The 21,253-nt window shown below is 46.6% G+C and overlaps 1 pseudogene; it reads right to left on the bottom strand.

Annotated features, from left to right (window-relative positions):
• The window catches only part of LOC141201521 (uncharacterized), an 87,662-nt pseudogene extending 77,518 nt beyond the window's left edge, over nt 1-10,144 (bottom strand).
• Nucleotides 10,145-21,253: the final 11,109 nt, after the last annotated feature.

Below are 21,253 nucleotides of genomic sequence, written 5' to 3'. Positions count from 1 at the left end.
TTACGTCCTTGTCTGGATTTTCGTGAGATTAACAAAATTACTGTACGCAATCCTTACCCACTGCCATTGATTCCTGATCTGTTTAACCAGTTAATGGGGGCCAAGTGGTTCTCTAAAATTGACCTTAAGGGGGCATACAATCTGTTGCGCATGAAGGAGGGTGACGAATGGAAGACTGCTTTTAACACTCCTGTGGGTCATTTTGAGAATCTGGTGATGCCTTTTGGTCTTACCAATGCTCCTGCATTTTTTCAGAATCTTATTAATGACATCCTTGGGCCTTTGATTGGCAAAAATGTGGTTGTGTATTTGGATGACATTTTGATTTATTCGCCGGATCTGGAGTCTCATTGGCGGAGCGTACGTGAGGTATTACAGTTATTAATGGACAATTCGCTTTTTGCTAAGCTAGAGAAATGTGAATTCGCTGTACAGAGAATTAGTTTTTTGGGTTACATTATCTCCAGCGAAGGTTTTGAGATGGATCCGGTTAAAGTTCAAGCTATACAGGAATGGCCTAGGCCTATTGGTTTGAAATCGATACAGAGGTTTTTAGGTTTCGCCAATTATTACAGAAAATTCATAAAAATTTTTTCTAGTATTGTCAAACCTCTGACCGATCTCACCAGGAAAGGTGCTGATGCGGTTCAGTGGTCTTCTGAGGCCATTGAAGCTTTTGTGTATCTCAAGGAGAGGTTCACCTCTGCTCCCATCCTTATGCAGCCTGATGTGACTAAGCCGTTTTTGGTTGAGGTTGATGCTTCCTCTGTGGGGGTTGGAGCAGTATTGTCTCAGGATAAAGGGGTCCCTGTGCCTTTTTTTCAAAAAAATTTTTGGAAACTGAACTGAATTACGATATTGGTAATCGGGAATTATTGGCTATTAAACTCGCATTTGAACACTGGCGCCACTTCTTGGAAGGTGCGGAATTTCCCGTTCAGGTTCTTACGGATCATAAAAATCTGATATATCTTGATGCTGCCAAGCGCCTGAATGCCCGTCAGGCTAGGTGGGCACTGTTTTTCTCGCGGTTTAATTTCTCCGTTACTTACATCCCTGGTACTAAGAATGTTAAGGCGGATGCCTTGTCTCGCAGTTTTTCTCCCATAGTCGGTGCTGAGAAAGAGGAAAACATTTTACAAGAAGGTGTTGTGATAGCTGCTTTAGACTCCGTTTTGGAAGATGAGATTCTTAAAGCTCAGGAGAATGCCCCATCTAACACTCCTCATGGGAGGTTGTTTGTGCCTGGGACCTTTAGGAGAGATTTGTTTGTTGAGTGTCACGAATCTCGGTTGGCAGGTCATCCCGGAATCTCTGAGACCAAGAGACTGGTGGGTCGCCGTTTTTGGTGGCCTGGATGGCAGAAGAAAGTCATTAGGTGGGTGCGCCAATGTACTATATGTGCTAGATCTAAGTCCTCACATACTCCTGCTGCGGGGTTGCTTTGTCCTTTGGAGGTCCCCAGTGCTCCTTGGACACATTTGGCTATGGACTTTATAACTGACCTTCCCCCCTCTGAGGGTTTTACTGTCATCTGGGTGGTCGTGGACCGTTTTAGCAAGATGTGTCACTTGGTTCCCTTCGTCAAACTGCCCTGCGCTAAAACTCTCGCTAAGGCCTTTGTCAAGGAAATTGTCAGACTTCATGGCGTTCCTACTGACATTGTTTCTGATAGGGGTCCTCAGTTCGTGGCTCGTTTTTGGCGTGCCTTTTGTGACAGGTTGGGAATTCATTTGTCGTTTTCGTCCGGATATCATCCTGAATCTAATGGCCAGACAGAAAGGAAAAACCAGGATGTTGAGCAGTTCTTGCGTTGTTTTGTGGCAGACAATCAAGAGGGGTGGTCTGAGTTTCTGCCACTTGCTGAATTTGCTCTGAACAATCATACATCTTCTTCTGCTGGTTGTTCGCCTTTTTTTTGTTGTTCTGGGAGACATCCGTCGTTTGGGTCGTTCTCCAAGTTGGGATCTGCCGTGCCTGAGGAGGAGAATTTTTCCGGTGATTTGGAGAGAGTTTGGACGGATGTGCGTGGTAATCTTCAGGAGGCCAACAGAAAATCTAAAGACTACTTTGATAGGAAACGACAGGAGGTTTTGTTCGCTGTTGGTGACATGGTTTGGTTGTCCTCTAGGAATCTGCGGTTGAGGATTCCTTCTAAGAAATTGGGTCCCAAGTTTGTAGGGCCCTTTAAGGTGCTTCAGGTTGTCAACCAATCTGCTGTTAGGTTGGAGGTTCCTACCTCCTGGAGAATTAATCCGGTATTTCATGTCTCTCTGTTAAAAAAAGCTGTTGTGTCGGATGGTGACGCCTCTGCCTCTGTTCCTCCGGTGGTGGAGGACGGGGAATATGAAATTTCTCGCATCCTTGACTCTAGACGGTATAGAGGTAGTTTGCAGTATCTTGTGGCCTGGAAAGGTTTCGGACCCGAGGATAACTCTTGGGTGAGGTCAGATGATGTTTCCGCGTCCAGACTTATCAGAGCGTTTCACAGGAGATTTCCTGATAAGCCTGGTCCTAGGGGATCCGGAGGATCCTCTTAGAAGGGGGGGTACTGTTAGAACCTTGCTGTTAGGTTTTTTTTCCTTTGCTGGTCACATGACCTTGTTGGCCTATTTAATCCTGCTCCGCCCTTCTGGCTTTGCTGGACTTCATTGTATATCTACTTTCTAGCTAGCCTGTGCTCTGTATCTAACTCTGTTAGTTTGCTTGGTCTACGGACCTCTATGTTCTATCTATTTTGTTTGTTCGTCTGTCTGCTACTATTTCTGTTAGGAGGTGTCCCATATTCCTCCCAGTCCTTAGTACTTGTAGGGATTCCCTCCCCACATCTATAGGTCTCCGTACAGACTAGATTAGGACTTTAGCAGGTCTGATCGCAGGATCAGGTTCCCTGTTACATCGTAGGGATTCAGCTGAGTCCTATAGTAGGGACAGATCTCCTCTCTTTCCTTAGCTTTGGTAGCAGAACATAACACAGACGGAACGTATGAACCAGAGCTTGGAGACATATCTCCGGTGTTTTGTGTCAGAGAACCAGGAGGACTGGGCTTCTTTCTTACCTCTGGCAGAGTTTGCTCTTAATAATAGGCGGAGCGAGTCCACTGGTAAGTCCCCGTTTTTTGGGGCATATGGTTTTCACCCCCAGTTTTGTACTTTCAGTAGGGGGGGCTCTTCGGGGGTTCCTGAGGAGGAACGATTTTCCTCATCACTCGCTTCAGTATGGAGAGGGGTGCTGAAGAATCTGAATACTATGGGGAACCAATACAAACGTATGGCTGATAGGAGGAGAGTGTCTGGTCCGGACCTAAGTGTGAACGATCGGGTATGGTTGTCTACCAGGAATATAAAACTTAAGGTTCCCTCCTGGAAACTGGGTCCCAGGTTCATCGGGCCGTACAGGATCAGTTCTATAATTAATCCGGTGGCATTCCGTCTTGACCTCCCCCCTACGTTTAAAATTCACAACGTGTTCCACAGATCGTTGCTTAAGAGGTATGTGGCGCCGGTGGTACCGTCACCTTTACCTCCCCCTCCAGTGGTGGTCAATGGTAACTTGGAGTTCCAGGTATCGAGGGTCATCGATTCACGCTTTAATCGCCGGTCCCTTCAGTACCTGGTTCATTGGAAGGGGTATGGTCCTGAGGAGAGGATGTGGGTTCCTGCGTCGGATATTAACGCAGACCGATTAGTTCGGGCCTTCCACACGACTCACCCGGATAAACCTGGCCCTGAGGGTCCGGAGGCCCCTCGTAGAAGGGGGGGTACTGTCACGGGTGTGTCGCCACGAAGATCGTCACGATTACACAGCCTGACTTCTCGCAGCTGAGTTTTTGGTGCTTTGTGTTTTTCGGCAGTGAGGGAGTTAACTCTCTCTCTCTCTCTGTGCTAGACAGGTCCAGCCTCGCCCAGCTGCAATCAATGCTGCTGTAGTGGGACTCCTTCAAATGCCTGCCGGTCTGTTAGGGAAGTGTCGGTGAAAGCATTTCATACAGACAAACAGAGCGGATCGTGGTGTTTTGGAGTTCTGAGCTAAGTGTATTTGGTGTGATTTTTCCCTTCCTCGCTTTATCATTTATCTCCTTTCCCGTTGGTGTTCCCTCTGTTGTTGTAAGTAGTTTTTGTATGCAAGGTAGTTTTTGGTTTGACCCTTGTACTGTCTCGTTCGTCTAAGTACTGAGTGTTGGCATATTATTTCCTGTCCCCTATTGTTGTGATCGGGGTCCTTCTCAGGACTAGATTACTGAGGTGCAGGGATCCTCAGGAGGTAGGGGTTACGCTGGCGGCCTGGACCTCTGTACCTTTAACAGTACCTCCAGGTAGAGGGATTAGTCAGGGCCCCAGCTTAGGGTCAGCTTAGGCCCCTGACCTCCTGTACGCAGAGACAGCGTGACACCGCCTCTTGCATTGAATGGGGTAGGGTTTTACCCCCTCACCGTCTCCGCAGGTAGCCAGTAAGTGGGGAAGTAGAATATCTGCAAATTTCTTATATATTTCTGTGGGAAGCCCGTCTAGTCCTGGCGATTTGTTATTAGCCATAGAGGCTCCTGCCATTTGTACCTCCTCCAGCTGTAGTGGTCTGTTTAATAATTCTTGATCTTTACCGCTGAATGTCGGTAGTTTCATTTCCCTCAAGTAAGATAAGATTTGTTCTCTATTAAATTGCAGTTTGGGTGTATATAGATCTTTATAAAATTCTAGCAGAGTGTTTGAGATCTGGTCAGTCTGGTTTACTACCGCTCCTTCCCAGTCCTTCAGCACCAATAATAGACCTCCCCGTCTGGGCTCTTGCCATCATGGCCAATAAGTCTCCTGTCTTATCCCCCTCCTCGATGAAGTGTGTCTGGGTAAAACATGCGTTTGTTTTTAACTTTTTTCCTAATATGTGTGGTATATGCTTCTTGCGCCTCTGCCCACTCCATCAGGTCCTCTTTTACACGGTTAGTACAAATTTCTCTTCTGTAGATCTAATTCTATCCCATAAAAACTCCCCAAACTGTTTTGTCTTAGTTTTGGATCTGTTAATGGCCTGTATTAAGACTCCTCGTAAGCCGCTTTCATGGCATCCCATAATGTGTTTGCGACACTCGTTTGTCGTTTTCCTTAAAATAATGTTCTAAGGTCGATGTGATCCGTGTAATATCTATAATTTGAAGCCAGAAGGGATTCATGGCCGATATAGTCAGAGAATCCAGCGGCCTGGGTAACAAACAGAGAGTAGTCAGCGAGGGTGAATGACCTGATAGCGTCTGGGCAGATATTCCACTGTTCTCACCAAGGGGGAAATATGTTCTGTGCCCAATACCAGATCAATACGCCATAATGTTTTATGTGTCTTAGAATAGCAAGAAAACTGTCTAGCGTTAGGATATGTGAGACGCGATATGTCCACTAATGATAGTTCTGATAGTATTTCTCCTAACTTAGTTATGGGGCAGTTTTTGTAGCAGTCTCTGATTTATGTCTATCCCAATATGGATGAACACCATTATTGAAATCTCCCAAACAAAGGACTGGAACTGCCGGTCTCTTATTCATTAGTGAAGCAATATTTTTCAGACTAATGTTGTTATATGGAGGAGGAACATAGACGGCCACAAGTAGAATTTCTTTTGTAAATATTTTTACAGTGGATCCCCGAAATCTGCCTTCTCCATCTATCTTGGAATCAATTAATTCAAAAGGGATCGTCCTATGTACTAGGATGCTGACCCCCCTAGAGTATGTGGAGAAGGCAGAGTGGAAGCTGTGGCCGATCCATGAGTATTTCATGCCCACAACACTGTTTTTCTCAAAGTGCGTTTGCTGCAAACACCACTGCAGGCAGGTGATCCCGGATATGCTCCATGACCGCCGCTCTCTTTAAGGAGTCCCCCAGATCTCTGACCCGGGCAGCCTTAAGGATGGCACCACTGCAGGCAGGTGATCCAGGATATGCTCCATGACCACCGCTCCCTTTAAGGAGTCCCCCAGACCTCTGACCCGGGCAGCCTTAAGGATTGCACCACTGCAGGCAGATGATCCCGGATATGCTCCATGACCACCGCTCTCTTTAAGGAGTCCCCCAGATCTCTGACCCGGGCAGCCTTAAGGATGGCACCACTGCAGGCAGGTGATCCAGGATATGCTCCATGACCACCGCTCCCTTTAAGGAGTCCCCCAGATCTCTGACCCGGGCAGCCTTAAGGATTGCACCACTGCAGGCAGATGATCCCGGATATGCTCCATGACCACCGCTCCCTTTAAGGAGTCCCCCAGACCTCTGACCCGGGCAGCCTTAAGGATGACACCACTGCAGGCAGGTGATCCCGGATATGCTCCATGACCACCGCTCTCTTTAAGGAGTCCCCCAGATCTCTGACCCGAGCAGCCTTAAGGATGGTACCACTGCAGGCGGGTGATCCCGGATATGCTCCATGACCGCCGCTCTCTTTAAGGAGTCCCCCAGACCCCTGACCCGGGCAGCCTTAAGGATGGCACCACTGCAGACAGGTGATCCCGGATGTGCTCCATGACCGCCGCTCTCTTTAAGGAGTCCCCCAGACCTCTGACCCTGGCAGCCTTAAGGATTGCACCACTGCAGGCAGGTGATCCCGGATATGCTCCATGACCGCCGCTCTCTTTAAGGAGTCCCCCAGACCTCTGACCCGGGCAGCCTTAAGGATGGCACCACTGCAGGCAGGTGATCCTGGATATGCTCCATGACCACCGCTCTCTTTAAGGAGTCCCCCAGACCTCTGACCCGGGCAGCCATGAGGATGGCACCACTGCAGGCAGGTGATCCCGGATATACTCCATGACCGCCGCTCTCTTTAAGGAGTCCCCCAGACCTCTGACCCGGGCAGCCTTAAGGATTGCACCACTGCAGGCAGGTGATCCTGGATATACTCCATGACCACCGCTCTCTTTAAGGAGTCCCCCAGACCTCTGACCCGGGCAGCCATGAGGATGGCACCACTGCAGGCAGGTGATCCCGGATATACTCCATGACCGCCGCTCTCTTTAAGGAGTCCCCCAGACCTCTGACATTCCACAAAAGGAATTTTACTTTATCAGCCATTATATATGGTTATAAGGGATTGAAAAATACAGGTGAATTGTAAGGTATCTCACCTTTCTCTTCCCTTTTATGACCCTCTTTACAGTATTTCCACTTAGTCGGCTTGACCGCTAGTATTTGCAGAAGCAAAAAACAAGTTATAGAAACAAAAACCCCACAAACACATTTAAACAAGAAAACATTAATCCATCCATTCAATCTGGATGAAGAAAGCCACCAGTCCATCCTGTAGCCGTATACAAGGAAAGCGAATGAAGAAAGTCACCAGTCCATCCTGTAGCCGTATACAAGGCAAGCGAATGAAGAAAGTCACCAGTCCATCCTATAGCCGTATACAAGGCAAGCGAATGAAGAAAGGCACCAGTCCATCCTGTAGCCGTATACAAGGCAAGCGAATGAAGAAAGCCACCAGTCCATCCTGTAGCCGTATACAAGGCAAGCGAATGAAGAAAACCACCAGTCCATCCTGTAGCCTTATGCAAGGCAAGCGAATGAAGAAAGTCACCAGTCCATCCTGTAGCCGTATACAAGGCAAGCGAATGAAGAAAGTCACCAGTCCATCCTGTAGCCGAATACAAGGCAAGCGAATGAAGAAAGCCACCAGTCCATCCTGTAGCCGTATACAAGGCAAGCGAATGAAGAAAGTCACCAGTCCATCCTATAGCCGTATACAAGGCAAGCGAATGAAGAAAGGCACCAGTCCATCCTGTAGCCGTATACAAGGCAAGCAAATGAAGAAAGCCACCAGTCCATCCTGTAGCCTTATACAAGGCAAGCGAATGAAGAAAGCCACCAGTCCATCCTGTAGCCGTATACAAGGCAAGCGAATGAAGAAAGCCACCAGTCCATCCTGTAGCCATATACAAGGCAAGCGAATGAAGAAAGGCACCAGTCCATCCTGTAGCCGTATACAAGGCAAGCGAATGAAGAAAGCCACCAGTCCATCCTGTAGCCGTATACAAGGCAAGCGAATGAAGAAAGGCACCAGTCCATCCTGTAGCCGTATACAAGGCAAGAGAATGAAGAAAGTCACCAGTCCATCCTGTAGCCGTATACAAGGCAAGCGAATGAAGAAAGCCACCAGTCCATCCTGTAGCCGTATACAAGGCAAGCGAATGAAGAAAGGCACCAGTCCATCCTGTAGCCGTATACAAGGCAAGAGAATGAAGAAAGTCACCAGTCCATCCTGTAGCCGCATACAAGGCAAGCGAATGAAGAAAGGCACCAGTCCATCCTGTAGCCGTATACAAGGCAAGCGAATGAAGAAAGGCACCAGTCCATCCTGTAGCCGTATACAAGGCAAGCGATTGAAGAAAGCCACCAGTCCATCCTGTAGCCGTATACAAGGCAAGCGAATGAAGAAAGGCACCAGTCCATCCTGTAGCCGTATACAAGGCAAGCGAATGAAGAAAGCCACCAGTCCATCCTGTAGCCGTATACAAGGCAAGCGAATGAAGAAAGCCACCAGTCCATCCTGTAGCCTTATACAAGGCAAGCGAATGAAGAAAGTCACCAGTCCATCCTGTAGCCGTATACAAGGCAAGCGAATGAAGAAAGTCACCAGTCCATCCTGTAGCCGTATACAAGGCAAGCGAATGAAGAAAGCCACCAGTTCATCCTGTAGCCGTATACAAGGCAAGCGAATGAAGAAAGTCACCAGTCCATCCTATAGCCGTATACAAGGCAAGCGAATGAAGAAAGGCACCAGTCCATCCTGTAGCCGTATACAAGGCAAGCGAATGAAGAAAGCCACCAGTCCATCCTGTAGCCGTATACAAGGCAAGCGAATGAAGAAAGCCACCAGTCCATCCTGTAGCCATATACAAGGCAAGCGAATGAAGAAAGTCACCAGTCCATCCTGTAGCCGTATACAAGGCAAGCGAATGAAGAAAGCCACCAGTCCATCCTGTAGCCGTATACAAGGCAAGCGAATGAAGAAAGGCACCAGTCCATCCTGTAGCCGTATACAAGGCAAGAGAATGAAGAAAGTCACCAGTCCATCCTGTAGCCGTATACAAGGCAAGCGAATGAAGAAAGCCACCAGTCCATCCTGTAGCCGTATACAAGGCAAGCGAATGAAGAAAGGCACCAGTCCATCCTGTAGCCGTATACAAGGCAAGAGAATGAAGAAAGTCACCAGTCCATCCTGTAGCCGCATACAAGGCAAGCGAATGAAGAAAGGCACCAGTCCATCCTGTAGCCGTATACAAGACAAGCAAATGAAGAAAGGCACCAGTCCATCCTGTAGCCGTATACAAGGCAAGCGATTGAAGAAAGCCACCAGTCCATCCTGTAGCCGTATACAAGGCAAGCGAATGAAGAAAGGCACCAGTCCATCCTGTAGCCATATACAAGGCAAGCGAATGAAGAAAGGCACCAGTCCATCCTGTAGCCGTATACAAGGCAAGCGAATGAAGAAAGGCACCAGTCCATCCTGTAGCCGTATACAAGGCAAGCGAATGAAGAAAGTCACCAGTCCATCCTGTAGCCGTATACAAGGCAAGCGAATGAAGAAAGGCACCAGTCCATCCTGTAGCCGTATACAAGGCAAGCGAATGAAGAAAGGCACCAGTCCATCCTGTAGCCGTATACAAGGCAAGCGAATGAAGAAAGGCACCAGTCCATCCTGTAGCCGTATACAAGGCAAGTGAATGAAGAAAGTCACCAGTCCATCCTGTAGCCGTATACAAGGCAAGCGAATGAAGAAAGGCACCAGTCCATACTGTAGCCGTATACAAGGCAAGCGAATGAAGAAAGCCACCAGTCCATCCTGTAGCCGTACACAAGGCAAGCGAACAATCAACCTAAAACTAAAAGGGTTAAACACTTCCTGGGGGCCTGCAATATTCAGATATAGCTCAGGATAGTTGTGTCCACTGGGTGATGGGCTAGGCAGTAAAGGATATGACCCCAACAGTCAATCGGGAAACTCTGATCGTATATATCTTTAATTATCCAGGTTCACAGTTACTGATTTTGATGGATCCTCTGCTCATTCAGATCAATCCAGCGGAGTGCGTCTTTCAGATGTTCAATAAAGAAAGTCTCTCCCAGAGCCGCCACTTTAAGTTTCGCAGGGTAAATCATGGAGTATGAGGTTTGCAGACTACGCAGCCTTCAGTTTACATGAAGAAACTGCGCCCTACGTTTTGAAACTTCAATGGAGTAATCCGGAAAAAAGAAATTCTTTGGCCGTTAATAGAGATGCCCCCTTTATCACGGGCGGCCTTAAGGGTGGCATCTCTGTCTTTGTAGTGCAGCAGCTTTATTAACACTGGACGTGGAGGGGACCCTGGTGACAGTGGCCGGGTTGGCACCCTGTGCGCCATTTCCACAGCAAAGAAGGCAGACAGGCAATCAGCCCCAAACAAAGAACATAACCATGTCTCAAAGTACTCATTCGGATTATTGCTCACAGTTTTTTCAGGGACACCCATCACTCTTATATTATTTCGCCGGAGTCTGTTCTCCAAATCATCTGTTTTAGGTAATAGGGTCATGATCGGCTGTCCATGTCTGTGACTGTCCTGTGATATCTGAGACTGTTTATCCTCCAGATCACTGGTTCTGCCCTCTGCTGCTGTAGTGCGGTCGTTAACCTTTTGTAGCCCTTGCCTCATAAAACAAAGTTCCTCTTTAATCTCTCCCATCTGACTGTTAAGTGAGGCTAAAGCAGCTTCATACTGTGTTACAGCCACAAACACATCCTTTATCGTGGGCTCATTAATGTTCTGATCTGTATTATGGTGGGAAGCAGTGATTTCTGGCTGAGGCTGTGGGCACGGGAACTTGCAGAGACCTTATCAGCAGTGTTATTGAATTCCTCTGAGAGCACAGAGAAAGGATTAGACACCTCAATGATTTGTGTCTGTGCCTCATTGTCAGTGCAGGCTCCTGTGTCTGAAGCTCTAACACATCCAGCCGGCCTCAGTGCTGTGCCTGCAGCCACTGACTTCCCTGTTCTGTAACCTGCTGCAGAGGAGCCTGCGCCATCTTGGGTGCCTCCATTCCCTCCTGCTCCCCGTCGTCTCGCTGCTGCTCCTCTGGCCATGATGGCTCCTCCTATGCACACCGGTAAGTGCTAGGACGTGTATAGAAGGGGTAATACCGCTTTTTATTAAGTTAGGGGACCAATGGATCCTCCGGCAGGCTAGTTATCCCAGGGGCTCTCCTAGCACACTTCCACTCACATGTCCGGCCACGCCACGCCCCATGGGTGTAATTTTTACACATGGACTAATTAAACGCATGTTTTTACTTGGAGCTGGATACCGCATCTTCTTTGGCTATTCATCACGCTTTGATCAGAACCTTCTCCCGTGCTCCAATCATGAACCACACAGGTGAGCTGGATTTACTTTATCTCTTATCAGTAATCATGTCCACAGTATGTCTACGAGCATGATAGGAAACCTTAGAAGACTGGAATAGCACTGAAGACACATTAACCACTTAAGGACCGAGCCACTTTGTATGTTAATGACCCGGCCTCATCTTACAATTCTGACCGGCGTCACTTTATGTGGTAATAACTCTGGAGCTTCCGCACATCCCAGCGATTCTGAGAATGTTTTTCGTGACACATTGCTCTTCATGTTAGTGGTAAATTTTGGTCGTTATTATTTGCATTTATGAAAATATCAAAAATTTCACCCAAAAAAATTGAGAGTTTTGCAATTTTCCAACATTGAATTTTTATGCCTTTAAACCAGATATTTATTAACTATTTTTGGTGGTAAAACTAACATTTACTACATGTCTACTTTACATCAGAGTCATTTTTAAAACAAATATATTTTTTGTTACGAAATTAGAGGGTTAGAAATTTATCAGAAGTTTCTCATTTTTACAAGAATATTTACAAAACCTATTTTTTAGGGACCACATCATGTTTGACTTTGAGGGGCCTATGTGACAGAAAATACCCAAAAGTGACACGATTTGAGAAACTGCACCAATCAAAATTGCTCAAAACCACATTCAAGAAGTTTATTAACCCTTTAGGTGCTTTACAGGAATTAAAGCAATGTGGAAGAGAAAAATGAAAAATTATTTTTTTCCCACAAAAATGTTGCTTTAGCCCCAGATTTTGCATTTTTACAAGAATGAAAGGAGAAAATGCATCATACAATTTTATGTGCACTTTCTCCTGAGTACACCGATACCCCATATGTGGGGGGAAACCTACTGTTTGGGTGCATGGCAGGGCTCAGAAGGGAAGGAGCGCCATTTGACTTTTGGAGTACAAAATCGTCTAAATAGATAGCAGACGCCATGTCACGTTTGCAGAGCCCCTGATGTGCCTAAACAGTGGAAACCCCCCACAACTGACCCCATTTTGGAAACTACAACGCTCAAGGAATTTATCTAAAGGTATGGTGAACATTTTAAAACCACAGGTGTTTCACAAAATTTTAAGAAATTGGACTGTGAAAATTAAAAATTATGTTTTTTCTCCAAAAATGTTGTTTTAGCCACGAATTTTTCATTTTCACAAAGAAATCATCCAGGGGTGCAGTGATCATATTGACTCCATATGTGTTTCACAAAATGTTATACCATTGAACGGTGAAGAACAAAAATGACATATTTACCACTAAAATGTTGTTTTAGCCCCAGATTTTACATTTTCACAAGGGGAAATGGGCAAACATGACCACATAATTTGTTACACAATTTCTGCTGAACGGGGCAATACCCCATATGTGTCTGTACTGTACTGCTTAGCCACATGGCGAGACTCGGGAGGGAAGGAGCAATATTTGACTCTTGGAGAACAAATTTTCATAGAATAATTTGCAGACTCCATATACAGAGCCCCAAAGTGGCAGAAGAGCAGAATCCTCCCTCAAGTGACTCTATTTTGAAAATTATAACCCTTTAAGAATTTATCTACTATTGTAGTGATGAATTTGACTCCATGAATGTTTTCCAGAAACTATCAGCAATGAATGTTGCCAAGTGAAAATGTAAATATGCCATTATAGTGCCTGGTACATTGTAGTGACTGGTACATTGTAGTGACTGGTACATTGTAGTGTCTGGTACATTGTAGTGACTGGTACATTATAGTGCCTGGTACATTATAGTGCCTGGTACATTGTAGTGACTGGTACATTGTAGTGACTGGTACATTGTAGTGTCTGGTACATTGTAGTGACTGGTACATTATAGTGCCTGGTACATTATAGTGCCTGGTACATTATAGTGCCTGGTACATTATAGTGCCTGGTACATTGTAGTGCCTGGTACATTGTAGTGACTGGTACATTGTAGTGTCTGGTACATTGTAGTGCCTGGTACATTGCAGTGTCTGGTACATTGTAGTGCCTGGTACATTGTAGTGCCTGGTACATTGTAGTGTCTGGTACATTGTAGTGCCTGGTACATTGTAGTGACTGGTACATTGTAGTGACTGGTACATTGTAGTGCCTGGTACATTGTAGTGCCTGGTACATTGCAGTGTCTGGTACATTGCAGTGTCTGGTACATTGCAGTGTCTGGTACATTGTAGTGCCTGGTACATTGTAGTGCCTGGTACATTGTAGTGTCTGGTACATTGTAGTGACTGGTACATTGTAGTGTCTGGTACATTGTAGTGCCTGGTACATTGTAGTGACTGGTACATTGTAGTGACTGGTACATTGTCGTGCCCGGTACTTTGTAGCGCTCAGTACTTTATGCCCGGCTCATGCTTATGGAGTCACACACCCTGGAAATTAAGTGGGCTCTTCTATCTACATTAATGACAAACATGTGGACGCTAACAGCGGTTTTGGCACACTGTGGGGCCTAGGAGGAGGGGGGTATTTGGATTTGGGAGCGCAGATTTTGCTGGATTTCTTTTAGTGGGAGCCACGTCACTTTTCCAGAGCCTTTGTTCTACCAGTAATATGGATGCCCCCTATACTTCTGTTTACAGATGATGAACCTGAGTAGGGACTTGTTTTTTGTGGGTTGAGTAGAAGCTTTTATTGGTGGCATTTTGGATCACATTTATCCTGTGCTCTACGCTGAGCACTTACATCGGGGCTTCAATCAATATTTACAAAATACGTGTTTCAGATGACACCTCCGAGGGATCCATTCATATAATGAGACAGCAGAGTTGCTCTGGACTCTGTGTTGGCTCTGATCAGCGGTGTCCTTTTTTTCAAAAGTGCACAAAGCTGTGGCGGACCGTGCTTTTATGCACGCTTAAAAAGACGGACAACGACGGATCACAGGTCAGACGGCGTTCACAATGTCTCCATCTGCCTCATTATAAGAAATCAGTCTGTCTGAATCACAAGCTCAATCATTTACATGGCAGCACGGGACTTGTGTAAGAACAATATGGAAGTAAAGGATGGAAGTAATATTAAAGCCAGTAATTATTATACACTGGACATTATTACACACCTGTGGAAACATCTACCGGAATCTCCTCCTTCACGTCACTCACACACGGCTGATCCCTCATCGTCATCGCTTCTTCTTCTGTCTCGTCCTCCTCTTTATTCTTAGTCGGATCTTCCTCCTGATATATCAGATGTAACAATCAGCACAATACAAGAAACCACCAAAATCTGTGACATCTATGACCTCGATCAGAAATGTTCCCCCATATACAGATCCGGTACAGGGCTCAGCACCGTCTACCTGATGATCCTCCGGGATGTTGTGATTCTCCTCTGGACAGTCCTGGGAATACAGAGGACGGAGACATCTCTCTGGTGGATTTCTTTCCACGAGTCCATCTGTAGGAAACACATAGTGACAGAATACAGTGACATGTAAAAGTTTGGGCCCCAATGGTCAAAATTACTGTTATTGTGCACAGTGAAGCAAGTTGAAGATGAAATGATCTCTAAAAGGCCTAGAGTTAAAGATGACACATTTCCTTTGTATTTTAGGCAAATAATAAATAAATAATGCAAAAGTTTAGGCACCCTGCATGGTTAGTACCTAGTAGCGCCCCCTTTTGCAAGTATCACAGCTTGTAAACCCTTTTTTGGCCAAATTCTTATTTGAGGGATTTTCATCCTTTCTTCCTTTGAGAATTCTTCCAGTTCTGTGAGATTCTTGGGTCGTCTTGCCTCCTCTGCTATTTTGAGGTCTAGCCACAGATTTTCAAGATGTTCAGATCAGGGGACTGTGAGGGCCATTGTAAAACCTTCAGTTTGCGCCTTTTCAGGTCTTCTATTGTGGATTTTGACCTGTTTTTAGGATCATTATCCTTTTGTAGAAGCCATCTTCTTTTCACCTTCAGCTTTTTTACAGATGCTGTTATGTTTGCATCAAGAATTTGTTGAAATTTCATTGAACCCATTCTTCCCTCTACCCGTGAAATGTTCCCTGTGCCACTGACTGAAACAGAACCCCAAAGCATGATTGATCCACCCCCATGCTTAATAGTTGGCGAGATGTTCTTTTCCTAAAATTCTGTGCCCTTTTTCCTCCACACATACCTCTGATCATTTTCTATTTTAACCTCATCGGTCCACAGGACTTGTTTCCATAATGCATCAGGCTTGTTTAGATGTTCTTTTGTACTTCTGACACTGAATTTTATGGTGAGAATGCGGGAGAGGTTTTCTTCTGATGACTCTTCCATGACGGCCATATTTGTGCAGGTGTCTCTGAACAGTAGGACAATGTACCTCAACTCCAGAGTCTGCTAAATCTTTGTGAAAGTCTTTTGCAGTCAGCTGGGTGTTCTGATTTGCCTCTCTAGCAATCCTACGAGCAGCTCTCACTGAAATTTTGCTTGGTCTTCCAGACCTTATATTGACCTCCACTGTGCCTGGTAACTGCTATTTCTAAATTACATTTCTGAGGAAAGGGCAACTTGAAAACGCTTTGCTATCTTCTTATAGCCTTCTCCTGCTTTGTGGCCTCCACCATTTTCTGAGTACTTGGCAGCTGTTTAGAAGAACCCATGGCTGCTGGTTTTGGCACAATGTTAGAGGAGGCTGGGTTTTTATAAAGCTAAGAAATTGGCATCACCTGGTCTTTACTATCGATGATAGTGAACGAGTCATAACCCTAACAGGCTAAGTAAGGTCTGAGACCTTGGTTGAAGTCATCTGAGCACACAAATCTCCAAGGGCGCCCAAACTTTTACATCAGCCCATTTTCCTTTTAGTAGTTTTTAAACTGTAAAAAATGACAATATTTCTTATTTTTTCCTAAAATACAAAGGAAATGTGTCATCTTTAACTTTAGGCCATTTAGATCATTTCATCTTCAACTTGCTTAACTGTTCACAATAAGTCATTTTGACCAGGGGTGACCGAACTTTTACATGACACTGCAGATTGTGTCATGTGATGATGGGAGTAGTAGTAGCTGACCGCAGAACAGACATGATAGTCTCCCTCCTCACCCTGCTGATCGGCCCATATTGCAGTCGCCTCTTTTACTCCATGTATAACCTCAACCTTAATATCAATCAGATCTTCACCCTAAAAAGAACAATGTAAGATGAGCTCAGGTCCCATCACTTCATGGTCAGATGTTGTGGGGACTTCAGTGTCATCTACCTGATGATCCTCCGGGATGTTGTGAATCTCCTCTGGACAGTCCTGGGGATACAGGGGACGGGGACATCTCTCTGGTGGATTTCTCCTCCTGGATCCATCTGTGGAGACACACAGACTGAATACATGACCTGCCGTGTATCTGTCTATATATGAGGCTCGTCTCTCAGAACCGGTAATTCTATATTTATGTATCAGGGACTAAATTACATTGTTGTGGTCCTCACCACCGGTACAGAGGTCCCAGCACATTGTGGGCCTCAAGTATGAAGTGATAATCAGCGAGGCCAAAGCCTAATGCTCTCTGCTCTGCACTCGGAGGATGAGGACCCTGAGGAGAGGGACAGAGAAGATCAGGGCTGTGGAGTTGGAGCCCATTTTGCTGGAGTCGATATAAAATGGACCGAGTGACTCCTAAAATATATAATAAATTGGGTATAGAAATTCAATGCAGTTTGTGGGAAATATTTTTTCATAAGAATTTGGGAAAGTTATGAAATGTCCTATAAATGTCCGTCCTATTCCTGATCTAAGGGTCTAGACTTTTAGATGAGATGAATCTGTGGTACAGTAAATTTATCACTTAAACATGAGCCGTGTATGAGGGAGTCGGTGTCATGGAAATTGAGGAGTCGGAGGTTTGGCTTACCGATTCCACAGCCCTGGAGAAGACCCTCGTCAGTCAGATGGAGGAGCCGTACTAAGAAACACAACTTCTCCAAGATTCATCTCCACCAGGGATGGAACCACAGAGGAGCTGGAGAAAGCTCCACACTTCTATCCATCGGTTCCTTTCCTAATTCGCCATTATGGAGATTGGGGGAAGGACGGTGACCATTTACCAGTGATTGTTTTTTGAGAGCTCACAATGTCACTATGTGGATGTGGCCTCCCTCCTGGACAGGATCCTCTGGGATCACTCAGAGGAGAGAACCTGACATCCTCCTATTAAAAGATAAGTTACCGCTTTTTTATTCTTCTTTAAATAGAGATAAATCTCAACATCCGCCTCGATATAAACACTAAAATAGGCAGCAAGTGCAGCGTTTGTCTCTAAAGGAGGAAAAAAGGCACATGTACGGCTGACGGATGAAGTCACAGCACCCGGAAGGACGGTGTTGTGGGGAGCACCCTGTACACAGCGGTTAGTGCCCATCAATGTGTAGAAAGGACAACTAGAGAGCCGGCACCGGGGTCATGGGCGCTTACTGATGCACACGGGGAGCCAAGGAGAGATTGTCTGGTCAGACTCCACAGAAAAGCTCCATAATACATATTCTTCTGAGCAAACATCCCTTTAAGGGAGACTTACACTTATTATTACCACCCTTGTGCTGCCCGATGTTCCTGCAGGGCCAACACCTGCGTCATCATCCCACTTATATCGTTCTGATCAGACCCCATGAAGAGGAGGAGTGGACCACCTGACATTTTGCTATCGTTGAGCCCTTGAGGCGAGAACACCCCGTCCCGCGCATTCTGATGTCATGTGATAACGCTCTTTAACCCCTTGCTGATATCTGGTGTTCATGCATGGAGCATGCCAGGTGCACGTATGTGGAGAGAGCTCCAATTGCTGCCATTTAACCACTTCACTGCTGCTGACAGCCTGACAGTGCCATTTAAAGGGAACCCGTTATGTAAAACAATGCTATTAACCTGCAGACATCAGGCCAATCTACAGGTTAATAGCATTTTGAACCTGCTCGGTGCCCACATTTACAGCCACGCTGCCGGTAGGAAATGAACCTTATTCCACTCCCCAGTGTTTGGCTTCGGTCATAGAGTTTGGGTCGGAGCAGCTACAGTCACTGCTCAGTGTAAAGAGAGCGGCAGCACTTAACGCACCCCGGCACTGACTGACAGCCAGCTCAGCATTAGAGCTGGCAGTCAGTCAGTGCCGGGGGTGCGGATTCAGCCGCTGCTCACTGTATACTGAGGAGAGACTGAAGCTGCGCCCCCAGGTACTGACTGATAGCCAGCTCAAATGTTGACCCGGCTGTCAGTCAGTGCCGGGGGGCGCAGTAACAGCCGCTGCTCTCTATACACTGAACAGTGACTGTAGCTGCGCCGGCCGAAACTATGACTGGAAACCGAACACTGCTAGGGAACATCTGCAGGTTAATAGTGTTATTTTACATGACAGGTTCCCTTTATGTGGTTGGGTGTCCCATTCTTCTGCCAATCAGTCAATAAATCGGAGGATCCCAACAACGGTTTGCCATGACTACCAGCGGCCTGCAGAAGACCCCCGTCTCTGCCTCCATGGGTTTCCTATGAAGCCCGGTATGAATAGGATTGTAGCATCGGCGTCTCTACCAGTTACCTGTTGTGCCCGCCAGTTTGCCTACCTGGAGCACCCGTCTGGCTATCAGCCGAATCAGCCTGCTTGTCTACAAGTCAGCCTGCCTGCTGTGCTCATCCGCTGTACCGGTCAGTTCCTGCCATCTGACCCGTGGGAATCACCTGCTCTCATACAAGGTCGGTCCCAGAGTGGCACCTGGTCCCTCTGCTCGGTCCCTCCCTGGTTCACGGAGTCGACTGAGCCGCTGTGCGACCTTAGTCACGCTCCTCTGGTCCCTCCTTGCACCACAGCACAGAGGTTCCACCACCCGGATCCGCAACAAGGATCTTAGGTTGAAGTCGCCATTATTTTTGCTTTGTCTCCCAAAATGAGAAGAATTTTATTTATTTTTTTTTTTTTAAAAAAACAAACATATTTGGCATTTTCACTTCAGGATTTATCCCACACAGTAAACGCCATAAGGAAAAAAACATCAAAACCTCAAAAACACCTCCCCAAAAGTGCAATGAAAATAGATCAAAAAGTCACAGATACCCCTAAAATGGTACCAATAAAAAGGTCAGCGGCCATTCAAGAAGAGAAGCCCTCACACAGCTCCGATAAAGGAAGATAGTGATGGGTGTCAGCAGGGCCGGCTCCAGGTTTTTCTGGGCCCCGGGCGAAAGAGTCTCAGTGGCCCCTTTAACACATACCACGATTCATGATGCACAGATACCGCAGAGAAATATATATATATATATATATATATATATATATATATAGTACAATGCAAAGATTTCACTTCTTACATTACATGAGTGATATCTATTGTAAATTCCACAATAGCTCAGAAACCAGCGAATCGCTCCACACAGTATACTGGCCCCCATATAAAGCTCCATACGGAATACTGGCCCCCATATAAGGCCCCATGCAGGATGTCACCCCCTTCTCTTTATAATGCCCCATGCAGGATGTCACCCCCCCTCTCTTTACAATGCCCCATACAGGATGTCACCCCCCCTCTCTTTATAATGCCCCATGCAGGATGTCACCCCTCCCCTCTCTTTGTAATGCCCCATGCAGGATGTCACCCCCCCTCTCTTTACAATGCCCATGCAGGATGTCACCCCTCCCCTCTCTTTATAATGCCCCATGCAGGATGTCACCCCTCCCCTCTCTTTATAATGCCCCATACAGGATGTCACTCCCCCTCTCTTTATAATGCCACATGCAGGATGTCACCCCCCCTCTCTTTATAATGCCCCATGCAGGATGTCATCCCCCCCTCTCTTTATAATGCCCCATGCAAGATGTCACCCCCCCATATTATGCCCCATGCAGGATGTCACCCCCCTCCCCATATTATGCCCCATGTCTCCATACATTAAAAAAAAAAAAAATCAAATACTCACCTCCCTCCTCCAGCCGCTGCTCGGGTCCGGACTCCAGCGTGGCCGGCGTCGTCCCTCTCTGCGCTGCCTGTGACGGCTCAGGGGAGCGCCCGGTGGAAAGACGTCACCGTGCCCTCTGACCTGAGACGTCACAGGAAGCGCACAGCAGGAAGACGGCGGATCTGCGGAGGCACGGGGAGAGGTAATTATCTGGCTGCCGGGGCCCTGAGCAAGCGGCGGAGAAGGGTGGGCACTGACACCGCTCTCCTCCGCCCATGGCCCAGCGGGGTGCGCGACCGCCAGTGGGCCCCCCTGCCTGCTCAGGGCCCCAGCACTTGCCCGGGTGCGCCGGGTGCTGACGCCGGCCCTGGGTGTCAGGAACAGTTCTGAATATTTAACCCATAAAATATATTCTAAAAAAAAAAAAATGGAAGTTTGGAATCACCGTAACTGTAATGACCTGGAAATTCACAGCGAGGTCACAAAACCCAAAACATAAATGTGGAATAGGATTTTTGTTTTCTTTTTATTAACTGTTTGGCCTCATCTGGAATTTTTCCTGTTTTTCAGCACATTATATGGTAAAATGTCATGTAAAAAACAGAAGAGCTCAAACATCTGTGGATGGAAAAATATAAATATTATGGCCTATAGAAGAAGGGGAGGAAAAAAATGGAAATTTGCCCTATCAGGATGGGTTTGAAACTTTGACATTGACTCCTAGGATTCCTGAATCCTGTAGATGGCGCTAGAGACCATGTTCTCTGCATCTGGCAAAAGGAAATTTGCATATCTTATTTCCCATGGGGCATTACATGGCCTATAACTCTCCGTACTCAGAATCTCCGCTGTCCTCCAGGAGACACATTCCCCCTATAGAGAGGAGTGCGCGGTGATGAGACCGTCTCCTCCAGTGCGGAAAGTTCTGTGCTTCTCCGCCTGCAGAGCGAGTGGTGAATAGACGCAGGGGCCGGAGAACTGCTGGAGCCTCCATGTC

Source organism: Phyllobates terribilis, unplaced genomic scaffold (genome assembly GCF_046119375.1).
Source record: "Phyllobates terribilis strain yellow unplaced genomic scaffold, ASM4611937v1 Scaffold_117__1_contigs__length_5270597, whole genome shotgun sequence".
In the NCBI taxonomy this organism is placed as follows: Eukaryota; Metazoa; Chordata; class Amphibia; order Anura; family Dendrobatidae; genus Phyllobates; species Phyllobates terribilis.
The sequence above is the reverse complement of the archived record's forward strand: the minus strand, read 5'-3'. Positions and strand labels throughout refer to the sequence as shown.